The sequence below is a fragment of the Amborella trichopoda genome, chromosome 12 (genome assembly GCF_054954075.1).
Source record: "Amborella trichopoda isolate Santa Cruz 75 chromosome 12, AtrichopodaSantaCruz75HAP2 v2.0, whole genome shotgun sequence".
Classification (NCBI taxonomy): Eukaryota; Viridiplantae; Streptophyta; class Magnoliopsida; order Amborellales; family Amborellaceae; genus Amborella; species Amborella trichopoda.
This window is the reverse complement of record NC_142347.1, coordinates 47,031,637-47,058,418: the sequence shown is the minus strand read 5'-3', so window position 1 is coordinate 47,058,418 and position 26,782 is coordinate 47,031,637. Positions and strand designations below refer to the sequence as shown.

At 32.0% G+C, this 26,782-nt stretch overlaps 1 pseudogene; it reads left to right on the top strand.

The window, feature by feature from the left end:
* The first annotated feature begins 2,822 nt into the window (after positions 1-2,822).
* LOC105420755 (RNA polymerase II C-terminal domain phosphatase-like 3) lies at positions 2,823-13,352 on the top strand (annotated as a pseudogene).
* The last annotated feature ends 13,430 nt before the right edge of the window (positions 13,353-26,782 follow it).

The following is a 26,782-nucleotide window of genomic DNA, read 5'->3' as shown; positions in this document are numbered from 1 at the left end:
CCTTACAATTTTCAGGGGTATTCTGATAATTTTTCATCACCATTTTTTTTTATCATGTGCACCCCTGTCAGATATATACATGTCCCAAATTTTGCTTCAAAATTATATATAGAATAAAATAAAATAAAAATTATAAGCCGTCTAATCAAGATCTTACGATTAAGAGCTAGCTTGTGACATTGTGACTCAAGCCATCTCAGCCATCTACTTAGATTTGATGGTCGAGACTAGGGGTCACTATACTATATACGTGGGTGGGTTCACATAGAGAGAGCTTACCCTCCAAATAAACATATTAAATAAATAGGGAAAATATATTCCTACCAGAGTAAACCGCACACTTACTCCCCTTGGTGGAAAAGCTACTTGTAAGATTTTTGTGATTTAAAACATTGGGATTCACCAATTACTTATTAGATGTTTATTTAAGAAAGAAGTATGTTCGAGTTCTTCAACAGTTAATCTTGCCTTTCAAAATTTGGATAGTCTCAATACAATCTTAGAACCTAAATTTTTTTCTGACACATTCAGAGCTTCATCTAATATTTTTTTTTATTTTTTAAATATGTTCAGTAAGACTATTTACTTTTGGTACAAAGAGGTCACAATCATCACTGAATATTGGATGTGAGATTGGGTGGTTGTAGATGTGTCGTTCACTGGTATGAAGTCTAAAATAAAATTCTCTGTTATGACACATTTCAACTATAATAGGTTAAAATTGACTGCAACCTCTTTATGCCAAAAAATTAATAATTTTGTCGTGGATTTTGTTAGGCTAACCCTTAAAGTCCTCAATATATTTGGACAAATACTCTTATCATATAGCGTAATAACTTTTTGTCGAAGAGTACTTAAAGTAATTAGTAAAAAGTAAAGCAGAAACTCTTAATAGAAACATAAATTATTTATTAACAGTAATGGAAAATAATATCACTGACATAATGTATGACATCACCCATTAATTGTTTTTTAACCACTAATAGAATATCATTATTTTATTATATAAATATTCATTATACCCTTCTAAATAAACAAAATATTCCTATTGGAAAAATTTTGTATTACAATTCAAGAGTATTTAAGTGTCCGAAGACTTTAAGGGAATACACCACAAATGATGTGGCTTAACCACACCATACATTCAAGCCACTAGGCTGAAGATGTGACATCCTCAAAATTTGAGGCTTTAAAAAAATGCTAAAAAAATATTTTAGCTGAAAGAGTAAATAAAAATTATGTTCACTGAGTTGCGCGGAATCTTTTAGCTTAAATAAACATCTCCCCTTGCCGATCGTTGCTCATTGCAGGGGCTTTTTTTGTCTGCACCCTAAGGTCGCAACCCTTAGACATTCACTCCCACATGCCTTGTTTTCCTTATATCGGTAAGGAAGGGTCTTATTTGTACGTGGTTCTCGCCTCTCGCTGTCAATATTAAGATAATAGATCATATTTAATGCAGACAATTATTTCAGCGTCACAGCACCCAAATGCGTGGATTCAAAATTAATATGAATTGGAACTTATTTATCTTCTCGATTTTCTCTAAACTTCCTTATCTTTTTTATTTTTTAATAAATTATTGATATTAATTGGAAATCATATGTAAACAACACGTGGAATGGAGAAAGCTTGTGATGAGAGAGTCTATTTCACACGGACACTAGCGAGTGAGGAGATTGGCCGTTGGATTTGGATTTCTTAGTTTCTGATTTTTATTCTTGGAAAGATTAGGGCACTTATTTAAGTATGTAGAAGGGCCTTTCCACTCATTAAAATAAATCCTTTTCCAAGAAGTCCTAAACTTAGAGAGAGAATATCCAGCGTCCCGAAGTACTTTTCCTGGTATGCTAATATCTTCGTACTCTTTGTTTGTTTGCTTTTCCTAGAGAGAGAACAAAGTTTGGAAGTCCTTTTTCTTCAACTTATTTACATATTTTCTCTCTCTAGAGAGAGATAATAGAGTTTGGAAGTCTTTTTTTTCAAGTTATTTACCTTTGTTCTCTCTCTAGAGAGAGAGACTGTCTCAATTTCTTTCACTTGCTTCCACGTTGGTTTTTATGGATCAAGTGAAATTTCTCATAATGGGAGTCTTAGTTTCTTGATTATTTTTTATTTCTTTGGTGGGTAAACTTTTGTCTAAGTTTCTTTGTTTTTTTTTGCGATTAATTTTTTTTATTTGTTTCTTGCTCGGTCTTTTGTTTTTTTTTTTTAGTGAAGGTTTAAGTGAAATTTAAGCTTTCTGGAAAAAAATCAGTTGTTATAAGATAGTATGAATTGAACATCTAGAGAGAGTGAAGAAATAGAAAGAGAAGACTATAGAAAGCAAAGGAAATACTGATGGCTTAGAAATGTCATGAACAAGACTTAAATATCACAACCCACAACTAATCTCTGAATCCGATGCACTCCTATTTTCATCAAACGATTGGGACAAAATAAACAAATTACGACGAAAAAAAAAAAACAAACCGACCCAGATGCATGAGTGAAGTTGTTTTCTACAACCATACAAATTCATTTCGACCTTGAATAATAAATAAATAAATAAAAGGATCCAAAAAAAAGTTTATGGAAAAAAGCCCAAAATCTTTACCAGATTACTGAATACAAAAAAAACCAAGAAAAAACTAAAAACTAATGAAGCTCCATATTTAAATTGAAATCTTTGAACAAATCCACTGTATGGATTTCTCATTGTGTATTTGATAAAATAATTAAAAAAGAGGGACGTTCTTTTTAAATTGTTTCTAATAATCAATTAGTTGCAACACCCTTCGTTGAACTAATGTTTTAATATAACGCAGAGCAGACAAAGCAGCATGGCTCTTCTCCAGAAATCAGGACCTATTGTGAGCAACAATCTTCATGGTTTGAATCCTTCAATTTCCTCCCACTCAATACACGTCCAGGAAGCTATTGGTTTGAATCCTTCAATTTTCCCCCACTCAATACACGTCAAGGAAGCTATTCCTAAAGGGAACTCGGCTTTTGGATCAAATCCTTTAATAAAGAGTAAGCCAAGGAGAAGTTGGGATCCGAGGCTTGCGAACACCAATTCTGAAGTGAGCAATTCTATTGATACTGGTAATGGGACATATGAAATAAAGATTAATGCGATCTTGTAGGGGATATATATATTTTTTTTTTTTTTTTTTTTTTTTCACCCATTTTTTTTTTCTTTTTCTTTTCTTTTGGCAAATATCACTTACAAGTAATAAAATGTACATCATTTTTATGTTTGAGAATATAAATACAATATAATTAAATATGACAAAAAATAAAAAAATAGTGTAGGAGATTATCTCGACCGGGCTTATTACACCCCACACCGGGTCACCATCATACGATGACGAGGAATCAACGATCAACCTTCAATCTCAACCAATAAAGTAAATTTAGGTAAGCCCTCTAATGGAATTATGAACTCTTTTATCGCAAATCTCAAACCCTTAAGTGAATCCCTTTAGCAAATAATGCTTCCCTTTTCTACCCAACCTTATAGTCTAAAACCCCAGTGAGAGATGAACGATCATGTGAGAGTTGAGAGAACCACCATGAGAGAGATATTAAAGATGAGTGAGTAGGGTCTCTTAAGGAGAGATATAAACTTTATTAAGAGAGAGAGAGAGATTCAAAGTGGGGCATACCCCATTTGTGGGATATGAGAGAGATATATGAATTAGATGTAAGAGACAAGGTGTAGTGATTTTAAGTAGAGACAATATATTTTTATAGGTTTTGAATAATATGAGAGTTTTTTATGATTTTCCTTAGCTTGCATCTTCTTGTGAGATTAAATATGAACCATTCATCTTGGGTGACTTGTGGGGCAAGAGATTTGAGCCATCTATTCCATAGATGGGCCATCAACATTATCGAATGTGCTATAACCTTTAACCATTTTCCCATCAATATAAATTAAATAAAATAATTTCATTCATAATATAATACTTACCAACCCCATTTGTGGGATATGAGAGATATATGGGAATTAGGTGTAAGAGACAAGGTATAGAGAGTTTGAGTCGAGACGATCCATTTTTTTAGGTTTTGAATTATATGAGGGTTTCTTATGATTTTCTTTAGCTTGCATCTTCTTGTGAGATTGAATATGAACCATTCATCTTGGGTGACTTTGTGGGGTAAGAGATTTGAGCCATCCATTCCATAGATGGGCCATCAACGTTATGAAATGTGTTATAACCTTTAACCATTTCCCTATCAATATAAATTAAATAAAATAATTTCATTCATAATATAGTACTTACCAAAATTATGCACAAACCTTCTTATGCTTTTCAAATATCTTTTGAAAGCTTCCTCAAAGCAAAATCTTTCCAAAACATTATCTTCAAGCCAAAGCTTGAACTAGCACAAGGAAAGTTTCATTGAGGGGGGCGTGTCATCCTAGGTGGTACTCACCCACGTGCAATGGTGGACCCATTAGCATATTGGGCATCCCATGCAATACTAAAATTATTAAAATTAATTATATGATTTTTAGTAATAAATAAAATCAATTTTAAATATTTAAATCAATTTAGAATCGATATATTTGTTTTTATAAATCCAAATTTGATAAATAAATATCCAGAGATCTAGAAAAATTTAAATAATAATTCTAAAAATCAATATATTATTAAAACAAATATAATTAAATTTATTAGATGGGAAAATGATCCATATGGCATAGGAATTAAATAAATAAATGTTAGGGCACTCCACTTTCAACTGTGGACTACTAATTCACACTTGTTTTTTCAAACCGACCAGTATTTCCCATGACCCATAGTCCATGCAGGGGCTCATTAGTGAATTAGCAAAGTCTAGACAATGAGCCAAGGTGTCGTAATCGCAATTTATAGATTTCAGGTTCTCCCCTAGAGATGTACCAAGGTCACTTAGACCTGATGCGACCACAACTCCTATGGCGCATAGGGGTATCTCTTGTATATGCATAAGCTTCACTCTAAAAATTGGTTCTCTTTCTTGAAATGGGTATCATTATGCATGTCGTGTGATGGCTCGTGGATGAGGCTTTGACCCCCGTCTCTGAGTGCCACCATCACACACAAGGGTCACACATTTCATTGGCTCACTCATCTGAGCATACTCCGACCTCATTAAGGGATGACCTATTAGAACCTTTATTGAATAGTTTTTTTTGCCCAGGTAATATAGGTTTTTTCCAACCGACTGGCGTAGCTCGCTATAAGAAATAATTTGAGAAAACCGAATCCCTCCCTAGAATTACTGGTGCTAGAACCATAAAGAAATAGACCTATTGGGTTGGAACTCGAATCATAATTCAAATGGATGTTCTGTTCGAAAAAACAGCGGTTGATCCAAATTCGATTGTTACGTTGGAAGAAAAAATAGAGAAATAAATATTTCTTCTTTTTTTTATTGGTATTGAAATGTATTCGTTCGTTCCTACTACCTAATACTTTGATTTTTTTTTAATTTAATTTGAATGGATTTTTTTTTTATTTCTATTTTTTTCTTGATCTCAGTCTAGTATCAGCAAACATCGTTTGCTTAGTATGGTCCACGAATGACCACACTCTCATTGATTTCATGTTCCACACACTCATAAAGATTTTAATGCACCCAGCAAACCTATACTTAATGATGCTAGTCGAAAGAGGAGGCTGTGCTTGATGGTCATAGCTTGAAACGGCATAGAGGCTTGTCATATGGTGGGCAGGTGATGCCCAGTAGAGGTGGCTGGTTGGAAGAAAACACTCTGGGTAATTTGCTTAGTTCAAAAAAACAGAGAGTGGAAATCAGTGATTCAATGAAGGAGAGACTAGTAAAACCAGAAAATGCAGTGGTTTTGGGTTCGGATATGAAACTTGATGGTAATATCAATGCAAATATCTCAATTGTTGTTAGGTCAGGTAAGGGGCCAGGCTCAAGCAATATGGGAGTTGCCATGTTACCCAATTTGGGAAACATAGCCTCATTGCCAAATTTGATAAAGTATATTGTTACAAACTCGAATATGATTCTGCAATTAATCCAAAAGCAACAACAGGGATTATGGGCTCTTCAAAAGCCCGTTAATACATTGCCACAAAATCTTTCCTCTCTAAGCTCAACTTGTACAGTGATGTCATTGAGTACTGGGGCTCCATTATCCATGAGCTCTATGAAAGAAGATGTAGGGAAACCCCGAATGAAACCCCGTGACCCTCGACGAATTCTTCATACCAATTTGATTCCAACATATGTGAGCTCCAAACGACAACCTAAACCTAATGGAACTGACCCATCAACCATTCATTCCAGTACAATTACTCCAAGCAGCCGAGAGTTTAACATGTTAGTGAACCCAAGTTCTTCACTTCCTATGTCCACTAATAGAGAAGGCTTGGATGATAAGCAGAGGCAAGCAATCTAGAAAGAAAGGGTAATAAGGATCGAGGATCAGAACAAATGTTTTTTGCCCATAAGATTTCCCTTGTCTTGGATCTTGACCACACTCTTCTTAATTTTGCCAAGTTCATAGAAGTCGATCGAGTACACAATGAGATATTAAAAAAGGAGGAGGAGCAAAACCGGCTCAAGCCTCGCGGTCACCTCTTCCGCTTTTCACATATGGGAATGTGGACTAAGTTACAACCGGGGATTTGGAATTTTCTTGGGAGGGCTAGTAACCTTTGAGCTGCACATTTGCACAATGGGAAACAAGGTATGTGCTATTGAGATGGCAAAGGTGTTGGATCCCACTCGGTCACTATTTGCAGGCTGTGTTATCTCAAAGGGTGACAATGGTGACCCATATGACAGGGATGAGAGATTACCAAAACGCAAGGATTTAGATGGGGTTTTAGGGATGGAATATGCAGTTGTTATCATTGATGATTCTACCAAGGTCTTGCCCCACCACAAGCACAATTTGATCGTTGTAGAGGGGTATACATATTTTCTCTATAGCAAACGTTAGATTGGACTTCATTGGCCATCTCTTCTGGAGATCGACCACGATGAAAGTCCTGAGGATGGCACATTGGCTTCATCTTTAGCGGTTATTGAAAAGATACACCACCGGAGCTTCTTCTCTAATCGGTCCCCAAATGAGGTAGATGTGAGAGATATTATTGCATCTAATCAGGCAAATATATAAAAAGTGTGCAAAGTGGTGTTCAGTAGGGTCTTTCATCTCGGGCTCATAAACCCTCACCTTCACCCAATTTGGCAAACTGCGTAGCAATTTGGGGCAAATTGCACCAACCGGATTGATGATGAGGTCACTAATCTTGTGGCTATTTCTCTTGGCACTAATAAGGTTAACTGGGCTATGTCTAATGGTAAATGTGGTTCATCCTGGATGGTTGGAAGCCTCAGTCCTATTATACAGGTGAGCGAATGAGGGAGACTTTTCCATTATGCCCCCTCCACCATCATCATAACAATCCACTACTTGTCTCTTCTTTTTTTTGAAATGACCAGAACAATCTATTCTTCAAGCCCAATATACACGAAGCATCATCTAACGAAACCCATCTTAACTTGCTCCCTTACAAAGTTGATAAACTAAAACCCTGCTTTGTCACTGACAAAACAAAACTTCAAAACAAAAAGTGAAGTGAGGTGACTATCGCTTTGCCCGTTCCTCACCTTAAGAAACCCACCTATTGTTATTCCCCTGCCTCATGTAAAGCTTTTCAGAGACAACAAGAACCCCTAACAGAAAATATATGCGCTTACTAATCTCACATCTTGAAGCTTAACCCTAAAACCAACCGGAAGAACCAGGTTAGGAACTTGAAAATCTAGCTCGTGAGACCAGAAAATTTGGAAAGGCCAAAGTGAGCGATGATTCTTTCCCATTAAAAGTGGTCATATGAAACTCAACCTGAAAACCAACAAGAAAAACCAGGTTAGGAACCTGAAAATCTATCCCATGAGACCAGAATTTGGAGAGCCCAAAGTGAGTGATGACTCTTTCCCCCTTCTCATTGGAAGTGGTCATATACACATACAGATTGATAAAATATACATATAATGAGAAAAACTGCCACAACATGTAGGCTTGGTTTGGCCAGGAAGTTGGGTAATTTCAAAAAAGAGCAAGTGGGCGGTGAAAAAGTAATATGTGATCCTAAAAAAATACAAGAACATGGGAGGTGGGGCATTAAGCTCAGTTAAAAAGGCACTAGTTACCATCATTTCCCTACAATTGGATTCATTGAAATAATGTTTTTTTCCATAGGATTGCTGATTTAAATAATTTGAAGAATATTTAAAAGATATCCAATTGAATACAAGTTAAATGTTGAATATTTTTTAAAAATATATTAGATGTTTATTTTATGGGACAAGTTTATATAAGGTTGCAACTTTAAAATGTAGAATCACATATGCACCTCAAAAATCTATTGGAAATGTTGTTTTAATGTTGAAAAAACATTCTAATCGATCATCTTGACATTGAGATGTATGAATATAAAAAAAAAAGGTTTTTGAATCCTGAAAATAGTGCATCTTGCAACACATTATCTCGACCGTCCATTTTAAAGATTTCCATATATTTATAGATCTACTCTATTTTAACCATTTTTGAAATTTAAAATATTCTAATTAGATATGAAAATAGATTTTAACATAATAATAAGAATTTTTTATAACAAAATTACATGTTATGGTAAAATTTTAAGGTGCGCCTTGATTGGATTGTTTAAGATTGCATCCTTATAAAAACATCACCCTTATTTTATGGGATTGTATACAATGAGACCATTTCTCTATTGTACAAAAAGGTCAGAATTGCTTATATACATAGGATGTAACATTTGATGGCTTGAGTGTATCACAAATTTCGAAAATTTTATTTTAAACTTTGTGCTTCGTCAATGGATTAAATGTAACCACCGAATCTCACATCCAAATGTCAAGATTAATGGTGTCTACTTTGTGCAAAAGATAAATAGTCTCATTGTATTTTTTATATTTTATTGATGCTTAAATATCCAGCGGGACTACGAAGGAAAAGGTCCGCGCAAAATAACTCCTCACCTAAATTTAAGCGAAATTTCGCTTCTTTTGATGCGCAGCACCCCTCTTTTACTTTTTCGGAGATAACAAGGTTTTCGAATCCTGGTAAACCTGTCGACACGTTCCATATGTTTATTCTCGCATGGGAAACACCATAGAAGAATATTGAGAACCAAAAAGTTTTGTTTATTAAAGTTCATGAAGAAAATATGTCATTTGTATTTTCAGAAATATTTTAAATATTTATTTTATTAATAGATACGCAAACCAACAATTTGACTAAAGAAATAAATGCATTTAATTATGACTAGGTCTATTGTGGAGCCTCCCCCAAGCTAGGGGTGGCAATGGACTCGGACCCAACCTGGATCCTAGAATGGATCCACAAAATGGAGACCCGGTGGGTTGGGACCTGATCTGAATAGTATTAATATTTAGTGTTAATATTTAATAAATATATTTAATATATAGTATTTAAATATATAACTATATATTTAGTTATAATATTTAAATAATACATGTATATATTTAACATTATATATATATATATATATATATATATATATATATATATATATATATATATATATATATATATATATATATATATATATATATATATATATTATTTTTCCGTCGGATCCAATCAGGTCTAGACCTGGGTCCCACAAATATTACTATTTTTCAAGCTTTAAAATTTATAAATCAACACGAAAATATATTTTAAGCTATCACAAAGATTTCCAGTCTTGAAAGCATAATTGTTAACACTATTTGAAGGTGTGCTTTACTTTAATTGTTTAGAGCATCGGTTCTATACCAATCGCACCTATAATATATATATATATATATGAAAGGATCTGGTCACCTACGAGCAGATTGCTACAGTGTCAGCCAATGGTCCAGATTGAATCTGGGCCGATATGACGGTTACGACCTCATTTTGTATTTGAAATTTTAATTTGTTATACAAATCCAAATCACTTGAAATTTTCGGCGTTCATTACTCTCACCGAGACGTACCTAATACAAATATAAAATAATAAATTGAAAAATAAAAATTGACCCGGTCAATTTGTATTTTGCAAGTTATTTTTTTTATATTTTTATTAGATTATCCTATTTTTGAATAAATAACTTTCAAATTTTCAAGTGAAATTTGTAAAAAGAAAAAAAAAATGAAAATTCAATTTGGACTATTGGATCGTGACTATTGGATATATATATATAACGGTTCAGATTAAATTAGAGCCGATCTGACGTTCACGACCTCATTTTGTATTTCATTTTTTAGTAAGGAAATATTTGGACAGTTAGTTTCCATTGTTTTTAGATGGACGCTTACTTGCATCCATTTTAAGATGGATGCTTTCAACTTTTTTTGAACTTATTTAGGATTGGGTTATGGATGATTAGCGGAAGGATGCCCCGACTTAATGTCCCCCAATCCACTCTGATCAGTACTCTATAAATAAAAGAGCTAGCCCTAATCGTATTTGCTCATTTGTGGCTATTGGATAGTTTGATGAGAAAAAGAATCGTTCTCATGATGAATACCATTTTCTCTGATCTGTCTCCATTTTGTTTTTTTTTGTGAGTTGGCATTCCCATAATAGCAATTTCTTGGTTTTTTGTTTTGGTGTATAATTCTTTTTTTTTGGTGCATAATTCTTTTTTTTTTGGTGAATAATTTATTGATTTTTATTGATTTGTGCTTTGGTGAATAATGGCAGTAGCTAGTATTTTAAAACCTGGATTAATGGGGGTGGATCGTCCACCTCAAAAATAACGGTAGGGATTAGTAATTTTGACCATTGTTTTTTACGCTCTAGACCAACATTTTTTACCTTTAACAGAATGAAGTAATGATCTCTTTAATATATAGTTTATATTTGTAAGCGTAACAACTTGGTAAACCCCTTGCATGTCTTTGAGGATTGATTTGGAATCACATGTTTTTAATATGATATACTTTGGAATAATATTTTGTTACGCCATGCTTTTTAATGTGTGATGCTCAAATTAAAAAACCAGAGAAAAATTGAAGCTAATGTGTAAGGCTCAAATTAAAAAACCAAAAAAAAATTTGAAAAAAAAATTTATTTAGTGAACTAGAAAGTGTATGTGATTACATTGGATGATAAAAATATTGAGGCATTGGAGGAGACTAAAGAGGTATATTAATTTTAAGTAATTTTTTATAGAATCACATTCTTTTTATCATATGGTATTTATTAATTTGATTTATTTTGTATAACTTATTATTGAATGACATTATATTGCTTTCATTGATTTCTAAATGAATTTAGAGTTAGTTAAGATTTATATTTAAAGAAAGATTACTATTTTTTTTTAGAATTGTGAGTATTTATTGTTTTGGTAATTTTTTTAATGATTATTGTGCGATGAAATATCTTTAGAAGATTAATTTGAGAACTCATCTATTTCATTGATCATTTTTTTTTATCTCAGTCTAGAATCAGCAAACATCGTTTGCTTAGTATGGTCCACGAATGACCACACTCTCATTGAGTTCATGTTCTACACACTCCTAAAGATTTTAATGGCCACATTCACCCAGCAACCTATACTTAATGATGGTAGTCGAAAGAGGAGGTTGTGCTTGATGGTCATAGCTTGAAACGGCATAGAGGCTTGTCATATGGTGGGCAAGTGATGCCCAGTAGAGGTGGCTGGTTGGAAGAAAACACTCTGCGTAATTTGCCTAGTTCAAAGGAACAGAGGGTGGAAATCAGTGATTCAATGAAGGAGAGACTAGTAAAACCATAAAATGCAATGGTTTTGGGTTCGGATATGAAACTTGATGGTAATATCAATGCAAATATCTCAATTGTTGTTAGGCCAGATAAGGGGCCAGGCTCAAGCATTATGGGAGTTGCCATGTTACCCAATTTGGGAAACATAGCCTCATTTCCAAATTTGATAAAGTATATTGTTACAAACCCGAATATGATTATGCAATTAATCCAAAAGCAACAACAGGGATCAAGGGCTCTTCAAAAGCCCGTTAGTCTATTGCCACAAAATCTTTCCTCTCTAAGCTCCACAAAATCTTTCCTCTCTAAGCTCAACTTGTACAGTGATGTCATTGAGTACTGGGGCTACATTATCCATGAGCTCTATGAAAGAAGATGTAGGGAAACCCCGAATGAAACCCCGCGACCTTCGACGAATTCTTCATACCAATTTGATTCCAACAAATGTGAGCTCTAAACGACAACCTAAACCTAATGGAATTGACCCATCAACCATTCATTCCAGTACAATTACTCCAAACAGCCGAGAGTTGAACATGTCAGTGAATCCAAGTTCTTCACTTCCTATGTCCACTAATAGAGAAGGCTTGGATGATAAGCAGAGGCAAGCAATCTAGAAAGAAAGGGCAATAAGGATCGAGGATCATAACAAAATGTTTTCTGCCCATAAGATTTCCCTTGTCTTGGATCTTGACCACACTCTTCTTAATTCTGCCAAGTTCATAGAAGTCGATCGAGTACACAATGAGATATTAAAAAAGGAGGAGGAGCAAAACCGGCTCAAGCTGCACGGTCAGCTCTTCCGCTTTTCACATATGGGAATGTGGACTAAGTTACAACTAGGGATTTGGAAGTTTCTTGAGAGGGCTAGTAAGCTTTGAGCTGCACATTTGCACAATGGGAAACAAGGTATGTGCTATTGAGATGGCAAAGGTGTTGGATCCCATTGGGTCACTATTTGTAGGGCTGGGAAACAAGGTATGTGCTATTGAGATGGCAAAGGTGTTGGATCCCATTGGGTCACTATTTGTAGGGCATGTTATCTCAAAGGGTGACAATGGTGACCCATATGACAGGGATGAGAGATTACCAAAACGCAAGGATTTAGATGGGGTTTTAGGGATGGAATATGCAGTTGTTATCATTGATGATTCTACCAAGGTCTTGCCCCACCACAAGCACAATTTGATCGTTGTAGAGGGGTATACATATTTTCCCTGTAGCAAACGTTAGATTGGACTTCATTGGCCATCTCTTCTGGAGATCGACCACGATGAAAGTCCTGAGGATGGCACATTGGCTTCATCTTTAGCGGTTATTGAAAAGATACACCACCAGAGCTTCCCGAATGAGGTAGATGTGAGAGATATTCTTGCATCGAATCAGGCAAATATATAAAAAGTGTGAAAAGTGGTGTTCAGTAGGGTCTTTCATCTCGGGCTCATAAACCCTCACCTTCACCCACTTTGGCAAACTGCGTAGCAATTTGGGGTAATTTGAACAATCCATTCTTCAAACCCAATATACACGAAGCATCATCTAACGAAACCCATCTTAACTTGCTCCCTTACAAAGCTGATAAACTAAAACCCTGCTTTGTCACTGATAAAACAAAACTTCAAAACAAAAAGTGAGTGAGGTGACTATCGCTTTGCCCGTTCCTCACTTTAAGAAACCCACCTGCTGTTATTCCCCTTACGTTTGTTTTCGAATTAGAGGAGGAAGAAAAGTTTTTTATTTTTTGTGAGTGACGAAGTATAAAAATATATATACCAATTTTATTAATCACGTGAGATATGATGCGTTTATATTTGGAGAAAAAATTTTATCAATCCGTTGATACAAGATAGTACGAATAAAACATCTAGAGAGAGGGGAGATGAGAGACAGAGAAGACTATAAAAAGCAAAGAAAATACTGTTGGCTCAGAAATTTCATGAATAAGAAATAAATATCACAACCCACATCTGATCACTGAATCTGATACAGTCCCTATTTTCATCAAACAATTGCAAGAAAATAAATAAATAAAATTAGAACAAAAAAAAACTGATTCATGATACATTTTCTACAACAATGGCAGATTTATGCAAAAATCCCAAAATCTTTACCAAATCACAGATTAAAAAAACAAAAGAAAAACTAAAAAATAATGAACTTCTATACTTAAATTGAAATCTTTGAATAGTTCCATTGCATGGATTTCATTGAAATCGTTGAATAGTTCCATCGTATGGATTTCTCATTGTCTGTATGAATAAAACAATTAAAAAAAGAGCGTTGTTCTTTTGTGGTTTTTGGCTTTTCTTCTTTATATATTATTACACGATTGAATAAGAAACCATTAAAAAAAAAAATACCATGCAGCCTATAATATTACACCGCTAAATAATCCCCTATAGAGAGAAAAACTAATTATCATATCGGTACAGTTTATGTTGGTTGGATACAACTTATTTCCATATTAAGTGCCGCATTGTTCTTTTGCCTCTCTCTCGCCTTTCAAGGCCTTGCCCTCTATCTGGAAAAGAAGTTGTCTAATTTGAAGCTTTTCATTCTACTCCTCTCTATGAGAAAGGAGTTGCCTTATTTTATAATTTCCCATTTAACCAAAGAGGGACTATTTTTTTACTATCTGTGTTTTTTGTTTTATATGATCAGTGTTTTTCGTTCTATACGAGGTGAATTCAATTTCAGATATTTGCAACACCCCTTCCTGATTTAATTTTCCTTTTTTAAAAAACTTTTTTAGATTTCTCAGTAAGAAAAGTAAAAGAAGGTTAATTTTGTGAGAAATGAAACGATTATTTTATGGTGATACTTAGATGTTTTGTCTAAATTGGTTAATAGACTAAACAGATTTCTGTCTATTCATCTGCCTCGCGAAGAAATGGGAATCCAAATTTATATGCAGGCGATCAGGTTAGATGAAATGGGTATCAAAATCTGCATTAAACCGATCCAAATTTATATGCAGGCGATCAGGTTAGATGAAATGGGTATCAAAATCTGCCTTAAACGGACGGTACAAATAAACCGAAGGTACAAAAAAATATAGAAATGAGCCTTACACCAAAGATACAAACAAGAAAGTACTGCTAGTTTCAAAGATCCGTCAAAGATCTGGGACAAGAGATACTTAAATGAGAACCAAAACAGGGTGCTCCAACCAAAAAAAGATGACTTTATGAAGCTTTTTACACCAAAGGAATGGAACGCTCTTAATCAAATAGAAGGAGGAATCCACCTTGGAAAGGGGAAAGAAAATAATAGTATTGAGATAAATCTCTTAAATTCTATCTTTTCTATAAAAATTGGATTAAACTGGCGAATAAACTTAGCTTAACTTCGATATAGGAGATACGGATTAAATTGACAAAGAAATCTAGCTTGTGTATAGGAGATACATTGATATTTAGAATGGAATTAAATTGGCGAAAAAACCTAGTTTGTATATTGAAGATACATTGAATGTTTGGGGTTTCACATTTGAGAAGGAAATATAGAGCGCAGCCTTATAATTTCAGTTTTCCTGGCTCCATCTCAATACTGAATTCTTTAAATTTTTTTTTTTTTAATGTTTTGTAATAGCAATGACTAATTTTTTCTAGCAGCAATTGCTTTAAACTGAGTGCAATATTTTTTCTTTCTCTTTGCTTAAGAACATTTATTTACTTTATCTTTTGATATGAAAGTACGAATGAGGTACTTTCTTTCAATTTGAGGCTAAAATTACTCTCTATCAATAAATAAACAAATATATATATATATATATATATATATATATATATATATAAAAGTTTATATAGAGTTTAGGCTCTAAACAATCAAATTTGAGCCTACGTCAAAATTTTTACTAGAAGAGATTGTTTTGATGCCCAAATATCTTCAAATTGATCATCTTGACGTCATGATGTATGGACATGAAAAAAAAATGAATTTCAAGTTTTGGAAATAGTGTATTTTGTAACGCAATTTTTTATTGTCAATTTTTAAGATTTTCATAAATTTGTCGATCAACACTATTTTTTAAAGCTTTATATTTTATAATTAAATATAAAAATATATTTTAAAGGTATCACAAAGATTTCTAGTATTGAAACCACATTTGTTGAGGCTATTTGAAGGTGCACTTTACTTTGATTGCTTAGAGCCTTCCCTTTATACATACCGCACCCATATATATATATATAAATATATATGAAAACTTGAAAATCTTTAAAATTGACAATCCATAAATGGGTTACAAGATGCACTATGTCCAAAACTTAAAATCGATTTTTTTTCTCATGTCCATGCATCTTGATATTGAGATGATCAATTTGAGGATATTTGGGTATAAAAAAACACTTTCCTCTAGTGAAATTTTTGAGATGGGCTCTAGTGAAAATTTTGAGGTAGGCCCTAATTTAATTGTTTAAAGCATCCTCTCTCTCTCTATATATATATATATATATATATATATATATATATGGAAGATGCTATGGTACACTGATCCGTGTACCGCTACAGTAAATGTTGAACGGCTTTGATTGAATCTGGGTCGATTTGACAATCACGGATGTCCGTTAGTGTTTCATTTTTTTTTTACCAATTGGAATGATCTGAAATTTAGAGCACGTGTTAATAAAAAAAGGCAAATCTATAAAAAATATCAAAAAAACATTTTACATGAAATAAATTACCCAAAATACCCTCAAAAAGTTTCATGGGTATTTTGATCAATAATTTTTTCGCGAATTATTTTTTTATATATTTTTATTATGTTAGTCTCACTAAGATGTACACATGCTCCAAGTTTCTAATCATTCCGATTTGTAGAAAAAAATTAAAATTCAAACACTATCGGACAACTGTGATGGTCAAATCGGACGTTTACTATAGTAGTACGCACATGGGCATACAATAAATTTTTTCATATATATATATATATATATATATATATATATATATATATAGGGAAAAATTGGGATTAGCCCACTAGCTGGTATAAACATATGAGCCCAACGGTCCAGATTGAATCTGAGCCGATCTGAGGATCACGGATGTCCTGTAGTGTTTGAATTTTATTGGTTTTTCTACAAATCCAAATTACTAAAAATTTTAGGCCTGTATTTAGCAAAAATAGGTGAATCTTCAAAAAATAACAAAAAAATATTTACATGAAATTAATTGATCAAAATACCTCCGAAAATGGTGAATCTTAGAAAAATATCAAACAAATCCTCATGATCCTTCAGAGAGGAATCAATGGATTTTTTTCGTTCGCGATGGACTGTAACCGAAGTAAATCGCGATGAAATACCAGCTAGAGATTATGGAAACCTTCCAACTAGGATCCACCACTTTGAAACCTTCAGAAACTGCCAATTTTGAAAATTTTGAAATTTGAAACGCCCATGATTTCTCTTAAACTGGCGCCCTAATCGTATGTCGTAAGCCGGTGAGTGGGCTTACATGATCTCATTTCGTGTTTGAATTTTAATTTTTTTTTTACAAATATAAATAACTTAAAATTTTAAGCATGTGTTCTACAAAAATAGAAAAATCTAATAGAAATATCAAAAATATAATTTACATAAAATAAATTGACCAAAATACCCCTAAAAAGTTTCGAGGGTATTTTGATCAATTTTTTTCCACGAATTATTTATTTGATATTTGTATTCGGTGTTTCTTTATGAGACTAACACACGCCTAAAATTTAAAGTTATTTGTATTTGTAGAATAACAAAAATTAATTCAAACACGAAATGAGGTCATGACTATCAGATCGACCCAGATTCAATCTAGAAGTATGGGCTGTTGGACGTATTTTTCCTGTAAGCCCACCGGCTTACAATAACATATTCTTATATATATATATATATATATATATGCCGAGATTAGCGCACTTGCTCATATGAACATATGAGCCCAATGACCCAAATTGAATATGGGTCAATCTGACGACGATTGTGACCTCATTTCGTATTTTTAATTTTTTTTTTTTACAAATCTAAATCACATGAAATTTTAGGCATCTATTATTCTCATTCAGACGCACCTAATAAAAATATTTTAAAAAATAATTTACAAGATATAAATTGATTAAATACTCTTGAAATATTTATGGGTATTTTGTTCAATTTATTTTGTATAAAATATTTTCTTATACATATTTTTATTTGATTCTTCTAGTTTTTAAGAACACACGTCCAATATTTCAAGTGATTTAACTTTATAGAAAAAATTAAAATTAAAATACGAAATGCAATCGTGATTAGTAGACCGGTCTTGATTCATATGTAGCTATAGGCTAGTGGGCCTACACCACTATTATATATATATATATATATATATATATATATATATATATATATATATATATATATATATATATATATGATAAAAGTTTATATAAGGTTGCAACCTTAAAATGTATAATCACATATGCACCTCAAAAATCCATCGAAAATGTTTTAATGTTGAAATAATGCTCTAATCCATCTTCTCGACTTTGAGATGTATGAATATGAAAAAAAGGTTTTTGAGTCCCGGAAATAATGCATTTTGCAACACATTATCCAGACCGTCCATTTTCAAAATTTTCATATATTTATAGATCTAGTTAATTTTAACTATTTTTGGAAATTAAAATTTTCCAAGTAGGCGCATTTTAATTTGATTGTTTAAGGTTTCAACCTTATAGAAACAACACCCTATATAAACTACAAAGTTAATAAATTCATCATTCACAACTAATTCTATCTAGGGTTATGTTAGGGTCGTCACACTATAGATCATTTTATAATTGTACTCTACAAATTTTGAACACTTATATACTTTTGTTTTGTATATCAAGTATTTTTAGTAAAAATATTATTGATAATTAAAAAGAATGTGATATCTCTATATAAAATGTAACATCACATATATATATATATATATATATATATATATATATATATATATATATATATATATATATATATATATATATATATATAATCTAAAGTTCGCAACCTTTAAAATTACAAAGGTTAAGAAGTCATTCCTCATGTACTTAGAATCGAATGGTACCATTATTTTGAGTTGCTAAAAGATTTCACGCTACATTCGAAAATATCGTCCATTTAATGCCTCCGGTAAAACCCAATCTAGTAGTAACTCTAAGACAGGAAATCTCGAGTATATAATCTCTTTGGTTTTTTTTTGAAGATGAGTCACTTTTATGGATATAACCTCTTCAATCTTAAATTATTTTTTAAAAGAAAATTGCCCTTTACAAAATAATATCTCAAAATTGAACATAGATCATCAAATTTGAAAAGGGTGTGATCTAAGTGTTAAAAAAAAAGCTCAAAATTTAATTTATTTTTTAAAAAAATATTTATCTAGTTATTCTTGGATGGTTCTAAAAATTTCTTATTGAAAAGTTCTCCCAAGTAAATCTTGTGACCTAGGGAGTAGATATACAGTTCGCGTATGCGGCGGGCGCATTATAAAATTAAAATATTTTGGCATGAAGATAATAATGGTGTGGATTTTCCATGCAATACTCTCACCAAAGACCTTATGCGGCAATTGTAATCCTTGATTGAAGAGAGATAAGAGACAGTTAGACGAGGGAAGAAGAGAGAGTCAAGCGGCGAGTGAGTTGAGGAGATAGAAATGAGTGTATACTATGCTCCTTCAGGAGTGTACTATGCATTTACTTACTCGGGTATATGAATAAGGAGGTCTATGAATATTTTTTATTTTTTAAGTTGTTTGCTGAGTTCTAGAGATCATATTCCAAAATTTAAGACGGAAAATATTTAATATGTAAAAGATAATGGTGCAGCTTTTATAGAGCCGAGGCTCTAAGCAATCAAAGTAAAGCGCATCTTCAATGGTGTCTTTCAATACTGGAAATCTTTGTAATAGCCTTAATAATATATTTTCATATTGAATAATAAAATTTGAAGTTTAAAAAATAGTTTAGAGTAAGCATATCTATGAAAACTTGAAAATCTTGAAAATTGATGGTTAAAAAATGCATTACAAGATGCACTACTTTTAAAACTTGTATCTATTTGGTCTCATGTCCATGCATCTTGATGTTGAGTTTATCAATTTTAGCATCAAAACAACATTTTCTAATGAAATTTTTTACGTGAGCTCTAATTTGATTGTTTAGAGCCTCGGCTCTATATAAACTTTTTCTAAATGATATTCCTAGTGGTAGGTCTACCCAAGGCTCTTGATGACTAGTATATTCCTACGGTAGTAAAAAATATTTTGGCACGAATAAATATGAACGCTAGTTTGGGCTTGCCGCGAGAGGTTTGGTTTAATAAGTTCAATCATTCCTCGAATCAGTTGAAACATATTTAAAAAGATAAAAGAAAAATATGAATGTTACATAAAAATACGAAATATACAAAGAGAAAATTTCTTAAATTTTGTTTAACTAATTAAATTGGCCATAATCGGATAGTCTGATTGGCCAAAATAAACTAAAATTAATTTTTTATTATGCCATGTTTTTGTTTTAAATCAGACTAGCCATAGTACTATCCATATGTCCAACTAATTCGACAAGGTGTTTCTTGTTCGGTCTTTATATAAAGATCGGATTAGATAAGTTGGTTTGATTGATTGGACTATTATTGGTGCTTTAGCATGTATGATTAAGTGAAAAGTGGAATTTCTGCAAAGCTAGTCACAATTGATATTTGACGGACTTTTGTTGGGCGAATACGCATGTATTTGCGTAAGTTTTTCTTAATATATATTATATTTTAAACTATTGCTTCTATTTATTTGTTTTATTAGCGTTTTGAAATCCTCTAACCAAGGTTTTAAAAAACGCCGAGTCGAATCAGATTCGCCCGGTTCGGTTAGGGAATCGGCACAGGTCATGCCGGTTCCGTATTCTGTATAATGAATCACTGATTCATTATACGGACTCGGCGAGTCCCGTGAAGAACACAGGCTGCACAGTATTCTTCATGGGTTTCTTCAATTATTGTCTTTTTTTTATCATTTTTATTCTTTTTTTTGCTATGTGATCGAATATTCAAGTTTTATGTAGCCTTTTTCAGCCTTTTCATGCATTAAATGGTGGAGAAATTTCATATATTTTTATCATGAAAGTTGCGGGTTTTAGGGTTTCCGCTTTTCCTTTTATTTCATGCCAAATAAGGCATGAATCTGTTAAATTTTTTAGGCTTATTGATCGTAAATGTGTTCATTATAAATCTATGTTACGGATTTGTGATTATCTTTGAGAAAAACAGATTAATTTGGATATTGAAGCCACGGGTTCACGAAACCAAGTAACAACTCCTTTTTTCTTTTTTTTCCCGCCATATGATCAATTTTGGTACATATTTTAAAAATAATCAGTTAAATTTGTGGGGTTTTAAATATTCATCGTGTCTTTTATCATTACCATATTCAATTTTATTTAATTTACTCAATTACAGCTTGAGTTTTTAGAAGAACACGGTGATGTATGTGAAAAAAAATTTATGGTGTTTTTTTTTTCCGCCTTTCGATCTATTGTTCACGATATATTACAAATAATGTGTTACATTTCTAGGGTTTTTAATCGTTATAGTCTTGTTTATAATAATATTTATTCAATTTGAGCTTCAATTTTTAGATTCAATGACTGTTGTCCGTGAAGAACTGCTTTTTTTTTTTTTTTTTGCTCAATTTAATCGATTTGATTTGATTTATTGATGATAATGTGTTTATAATTTAGGGTTTTGATTCCTTATATTGTTGTTTATCATAACATGTACTCTATTTGATGTAATTTATTCTTTTGGAGGTGGAATTTTTAGTTGAAATTGCTGATGTAAGGTGGCTACGTGAGGAACAGATTTTTTTTTATTTTATTTTTTATTTTTTTGGTAATCCCGATCGAATTATTTTAAAATTTGTGATTTTCCAAAAAGATGTGAAAATCGTGATAAGGTTTTGATAATCATGAGGTATTAAAACATATTTTAAATTTGTATTGTTTGAGTTTGCTGTACTTTTTTTTTTTTTTGTTTTTTTAGTACATGATCGATATTTTTTGAAAAATCGTGATTTTCCGAAAAGATGTGAAAATAGTGACCAGGTTTTGATTATCATGAGGCATTAAACCATATTTTTAATTTTTATTGTTAAAGATTTTGTTGAAAAAATTGTATGTTGATATATTATTTATGCAAAAAAATGCATGTTATTATATTTTTAATGCAAAACTATATTTCTTTAATTTGTTGTTAATGCATTTTTTAGTTGGAATGACTGGTGTTAGGTGGCTCTGTGAAGAATTATTTTTTTTTGTTTTTTTTTAGTACATGATCGATTTTTTTTGAAAAATCGTGATTTTCATAAAAGATGTGAAAATAGTGACAGGTTTTGATTGTCATGAGGTATTAAACCATATTTTTTATTTTTTTTGTTAAACGTACATGTTATTATATTTCCAATGCAAAACTGTATTATATTTATAATGTAGTTTTGCATTAAAAATGTATTTTAAATTTTTAAAAGTAGTCAGCCAACGTATCCACAATTCGTCGGAGATGTCTGTGATATTGCATATAATGAGGGAGAGTGGAATGGGGTCTAAGGGAAAATGAGAGAGATGATGATTCTGATGCCACCTTATCCCAGTCATATTATTCACATATCGAGTCACAACAGCAACAGGGTAGGGATGAACACGATAGTGTAGGTGAGCATGAAGGATGGACACGCTTCGGGGATTTTGGATTGGGAACACAGTAGAACACTAACACTCAGGGATTTGGGTATAGTCAGACGCCTGCTAATATCGATGATTCGTTTTTAGGTTGAATCAATGAATTGTCTAACGAATTCAATCAATGGCATCAGCGTGACAAAGAAGAAGAACGACGTCGTATGTCATTTTATTTTTTGATCGTATGTTACTAATTATATGCTTTATTGTAGTCCATGTATGTTGATATACTTATTCCACGACAATTCTATATTTATCCTTTTGTGTGAAGTAAATTAAATGGTAAATAGTAGTTCATGCAGGGAAATAACATATCAATATTCGCATATTCATGCAAATAAATGAAAATTCTTAATAGAGTACCCTCATTTCTTATTGAAATCCTAAAAGACAATATTTATAATAAATTTTAATATTTTTTTTGGATTTTTTTTTAAGCTTTAATCTGACCGATTCAGCCAATTCCCGATCCGGATCGTCGATTCGCCGATGCGAATCGATTTTTGAGGTGCCCAATCCGGATCACCGATCCGCTTTTTAAACCACTGCCTCTAATGGATGTTATTTGGGATTTGTGAATCGTGATAACCAAGAACTAAAGATAAGTTACGAATACTTGCAAATATGTGCGAGGTTTGTATAAGATTGGCGTTTTAAACCATCAAAGTGAGGTATACCCTAAAATAATGCCAAAATGAAAGTTTGTTCATATCTTAATATGAAATTTAAAGTCTCAAAATAGTGTTAGTCGAGCTTATATATAAGCACTTTAAAAACTTGAAAATGGACGGTCTAGATAATATATAGCAAGATATGCTATTTATTTTCAGAATTTGAATTTATTTATTTTATTAAATCCATACATCTTGATGTGGAGATGATTAATTAGAGGGTTGTTTAGGCATCAAAACGACTTTTTGAATGAGGTTTTAGGTGCATTTTATTTCTATAATATAAGGTGGATCGATACCTTATATAAAAAATTCCGTTAATGCAATTGTCAGGGTACAGTACAAGCTCTTGCTTCCCAACAATAAAAAGAAAATTTTAATAATTGAACTTAAAAGGGAAAACTGTAAATGCCCCTCAATTCGTACTTTCTAGCCGTGCCTTCCCAATGCTTTTTAAGTTACACTCTTAACAATAATGTTTATTCTTACATCTAACCCCCCAAGCAAATATAATATATTTTTCGAGCTAAAACATCCCCATCTAACATGCGTTTCTCTCACACCATGTGATGCTCAACGTGTGAGTCCGGCACAAAAAATGTGCCGAAGCGGCTTTTTTGTCTTCAAAATATACCTGATAAAATGTGTGAGTTTTGACACAAAAAATGTGTCGGACTGGCATCTAATATCAAAATTTTGCTGCTCCTGTATATTTTTGTGGCATATTAACTTCAATATTCAAGTTTTGTTGGTTTACTTTTTTTTGTTAGACTGGATAGAGAAATAAAGGGAGCTTGATACAAAAAAGAGAAATGTAAGTTAAATGAAAGTATTTTGATAAAAAAAAAAAACGTTTTTGACTCAGAGAGTGGGTGCGAGAATAACCAGTATTGTGGTTAATTGTGTAGTACCACAAGTGTTAAGGGGTATTGCCCATAAAGTACTATGGGGTATCTATAATGGGTGTGGTTTCCATAAGTTTGCAACCTTAAACAATCCAACTAATGTGCACCTTCAATTTTTATCATAATATATAATTTTGATGTAGAATGTTCTTAGTATTATCTCAAAATCTATTTTTATATCTAATTGTAAAATTTTAAATTTCAAAAGTGATTAAAATCAAGTAGATCTATAAATATATGAAAATATCGAAAATTGATGGTGTAGATAATATGTTGTAAGATGCACTATTTATTAGACTCAAAATCTTTTTTTTTTTTATAGTCATACATCTCGATGTCAAGATGATCAATCACAGGGTTTTTCAACATTAAAACAACCTTTTTGATGGATTTTTGAGGTGCATCTGTAGTTCTACATTTTAAGGTTACAACCTTATATAAACTTTTTCCATCTGTAATTCTCCCCAATTTTAAAATGCAGTTTGTTATCGGTTAGCATTATTTAGAATTTCAAGGCACGAAACAATCAAATTATAGCACACTTCAAAAATTTAACTACAAGAGGTTGTTTTAATGCCTAAATATCATCAAATTGATCATTCCGACATCAAGATGCGTGGACATGAGAAAAAAATAGATTTCAAGTTTTGGAAAGAGTGCATCTTCTAATGTATTTTTTTTACCGTTAAATTTCAAGATTTTTATAGATCTGCTTGATCTACATTATTTTGTAAGCTTGAAATTTTATAAGGGATTGTATACCATGAGACCATTTACCTTTAATACAATGTGGTCACAATTCTTTACAACCATTTGATGTGAAATTTGATAGTTTTGATGTGTCACAAAGTTCAAAAAATTTTATTTGAAGTTTATGCTTGGTCAATGGAATAATTACAGCTACCCAGTTGCACATCCAATGATAAAGATTAATGTGATCACCTTGTATCAAAGGTAAATGGTCTCATTATATGCTTTTCTATTTTATAATTAAAGATAAAAATATATTTTAAGACTATCTCAAAAATTTATAATATTGAAACCACATTTTTCGACACTATTTAAAAGTGCCCTTTACTTTGATTGTTTGACTCGCCTTTACACAAACCGCACCCTCAAATGAATTGAACTTTAGGTCTAATGCTGCCGATGAATTTAATGTCAGGACGGTTGGAACCTATACGCGTGACAGAAGAGTGGGAGAGACGCCGACGTCATATAAAGAAGTAAGAATTAGATACAATAAATAACAAAATAAAAAACATTTGTGACATTAGTGGGAGAAAAAAGATAGAATTGGCCACCATCAGGGCTATGGTTTATTTGCTGGTTTTTCTGGTTGGACCGAATTCTAAAAAAGATAAAAATATAAGAATAAGAATCTAAAAATATGATGTTTATTAGACTTTTGACTTTTGACTTTTGACTTTTGTTTTTTTGTTTTTACTTTCTTCAATATGCTAAACTAATCAAAGCCAGATAGTGCAACCGGCAAAAACTAATAAAAACCAAATTTTGACGAATTTCAAGTAAAGAAATTGGTTTTTTTATTTACGCTGGATCAACCAAGATGAAGATGTGATGGTCCCACTGGCGAAACTAAATGACCTGGTTGAGCCTTTGTAATTAGGGAAAATTCTCAGAATCCGTAATTATCCACCCACCCCCCCAAAAATAAAAAAAAATAAAAAAATCTAAGAATCCCAATTGATCATAATTTTTTGGCATCCTCCCTCCTAATTATTTTTTAAATCATACTATTAACCTCCTTATTATTTACTTCTTCATCTCCCCTTAAGTAAGAAAGTAGTTTTTAGGACTAATTATCCCCATATATAATATTTGAATATTGAGATATTATCTTCAAAACATTTAAATTTTGAAATGTTTTCTCCTTATAAATTTTTAGATAGTTATCTCTCATAAGAATTTTAGAATTTTTCTCTCTAAAAAATTTAAGATGGTCAGTCTCTCTGTACTTGAAATCCAATATAATTTTTCTTTATAAAAAACTGCTGCACTAAAAATTAAAAATGTGGCATAGATTATCGTGTAATACTGGGTTCCCAAAACTTTGAAGGGGTAAAGAGAGAGTAAGGAGTTTCCAAAATAGAGAGTTGGAGTATGCTTAGGAATTTGGTGGATTGCACAAGGAGAATAAGTTAGTTTTTATTATGTATTGGAAATATGGAACAAATATAAACGTTAGGGTATCTCATTTTGAATTCAAATTATGTAATTTTTTTTAAAAAATACATAACTTTGCTTGTAGCTTTTTGCAAAGCTTAGCTCACACCAATTTTCTCTCTCTCTTTATTTCCCCTTTTTAAGATTTTTCTCTCATGAACTTTTTTATGAGTTTCTCTATGTAAAAACACCGACATAGTTTATCTCTCTAAAATTTTGAAATTTAAGTTAGTATCTCTCAAAAAAAATTAAAAATCAAATTTTTTACCAAAATTTGAAAATAGTAATCTCTCAAGATCTAATAGAAATTGTCTAATTTTTTAAAAGGTGAAATCTAATTGATAGAAAATTCAAATTTTAATTTTTTTCTTTGTAGAGTAATCATCTAATGATTATTAGATGGTTCTCAAAATTTTAGATAGAAAAAAATATCCTAAATGAGTCGTATGACAAAAGGAAACAATCCTCTCAAAGGACTGAAGGAGTATATTACACCTGCTCAATTATTAA